Source organism: Chlorocebus sabaeus, chromosome 7 (genome assembly GCF_047675955.1).
Source record: "Chlorocebus sabaeus isolate Y175 chromosome 7, mChlSab1.0.hap1, whole genome shotgun sequence".
NCBI classification, from domain to species: domain Eukaryota; kingdom Metazoa; phylum Chordata; class Mammalia; order Primates; family Cercopithecidae; genus Chlorocebus; species Chlorocebus sabaeus.
The window spans coordinates 114,050,739-114,053,127 of NC_132910.1; positions in this window are offsets into that span (position 1 = coordinate 114,050,739).

A 2,389-nucleotide genomic window follows, 5' to 3' on the forward strand; every position below is an offset into this window, starting at 1 on the left:
GATTTGGCTGAATATTTCTACAACATCAGCAATCAAACTGTATCAATCTACTTGTTGAATCACTGTAATCAGCAAAAATTGGCTCTGTAAGGCAAGTATAGAAAATGGGACTTGAAAGAGAAACTTACACAACATAGAAAGAACTATATGAAAATATTAATTAGAATAATCAATAAAACAATACTTCTGAGAAGTAGATTTTAAGATATAATATAGCCAGGATCAAAAGGGAGGAAAAACAGCTGCCTTTTTTCTTTAAGCATTTCTTACTTTCATTTTTTGGTAGGCAAGCAGAGTTGAAGACATTTACTTTACAAATTGACGAGACAAAGGTTCTTCAAAGTTCTCAACACCTTTATTTATTGACGTAAAAGATTTAAGTGTTTATCTCTCTGTACAAACATTTACTGAATCTTTTTGTAAAGATTAGGTTGAATCATATGAAATAGCTGATATGCAAAAAAGGCCATTTTATACGGACCTATCCCATACCTTTATATCATGAACATTATAGATTTTTTTAAAAGAACGTTGTGAAAAATAAATATAATGGGCAGTTGTTTGTGCATTCCAATGAATAGTCTTCCGAATTGCATAGGTTCCTTTAGAGTTCAGTGTACTGGACTACAAAGCTTCAAACACAGTATAGGGTAGCAAAAACAAATGGTCCAGGTAAGTGAAGTCAAGTGAACTTCCTTCCTGGGTTTTTACTCATCCCTTTTTATGTCTACACATCCTTTGCTATTCACTTCACATATATTGCCTATTGAAAAACTTCTTTGCAATTAAAGAATCCTTCCTAGGTTAGACACATCTGCACTTTCCTCTCTACCCTCACATTTTGTATTGAGGGAGGGGGGAAAGATCGTGTTCTGCTTGTTACAGCTTTCACCTTTATATCACATTTTTGAAAATAACTTAGATTTGGCCGGGCACGATGGCTCATGCCTGTAATCCCAGCACTTTGGGAGGCCGAGGCGGGCGGATCACGAGGTCAGGAGATTGAGACCATCCTGGCTAACACGGTGAAACCCCGTCTCTACTAAAAATACAAAAAATTAGCCAGGCGTGGTGGCAAGCACCTGCAGTCCCAGCTACTCAGGAGGCTGAGGCAGGAGAATGGCGTGAATCCAGGAGGAGGAGCTTGCAGTGAGCTGAGATTGCAACACTGCACTCCAGCCTGGGCCACACAGCGAGTTTCTCTCTCAAAAAAAAAAAAAAAAAAAAAGAAAGAAAGAAAGAAAGAAAATAACTTAGAGTTTAATTTTGAACAATTTGTTTAATCATTTTGAGGAATTAAAAGTCTTGTAAAAGAATCCAGAACTTGGACCGGCACAGTCGCTTCACACCTGTAATCCCAGCACTTTGGGAAGCTGAGGCGGGTGGATTGCTTGAGCCCAGGAGTTTGAGATCAGCCTGGGCAACATGACAAAACTCCATCATTATAAAAAATCCAAAAAAAACCACGAAAGTTGTGCATCGTGGCATGTGCCTGTGGTCCCAGCTGCTTTGGAGGCTGAGGTGGGAGGACTGCTTGAGTCTGGGAGGTAGAAGCTGTAGTGAGCTGTGATCACATCACTGCACTCCAACCTGGGAAACAGAGCCAGACCCTGCCTCAATTAAAAAAAAAAAAATTCAGAATTTAAATTTTAAAGTTCCGTCTTCACTATTCTGTTCATGGTTATTATTTACTTTATTGTTTCCCTTCTAATTCAGGCTACTTAATAAACTCACTTTGATTAGCATTCATGGTCATAATATATAAAATATACAAAAAATTTCAAATGTGTAGGGAAACTTTTGATCATATTATTTTTACAAAGAATGCATACAAATATTATTCTAGGCCAAATATTATTCTAAGCACTTGGGTTATATGTCTAAACAAAGCAGAAGTTTCTTATGGGATTTCCATGCCCTCATGGAATGTACATTTCAGCAGGTAATATTTTCAAATAGATTTTAGCAATCCAAATATTTAATGACAGACGATATTTTCATATATTGTACTGGAGACCTGCTTGATAACAATTTTTAAAATACAGCAAAAGAGAAAAATCACCTTGCAAAAAGTCAGGTTTTACTGAAAGTACTATGCAAGATATGATGGCAAGATAAAGGAAAATCCACTAAATATCAAAAATCATGTCAATAGGGTTTCAACACAATAAACTAGGTTTATGGAGCTACAAGTATAAAAAAGAAAAAGTATTATTTAGTGTAGAGGCTTTTCCCAAAAGGCACAAAGAGTATTACAGATTTAGTAGAGATACGAAACAAGCAGTAATTAAATATTACATTTGAAAATCACTGGACAATTCTAAGAATAACAATGAAGTAGCAAGGGAACCTTTAAAATACAATTTATCAGGGATTAGAAACATTCAAA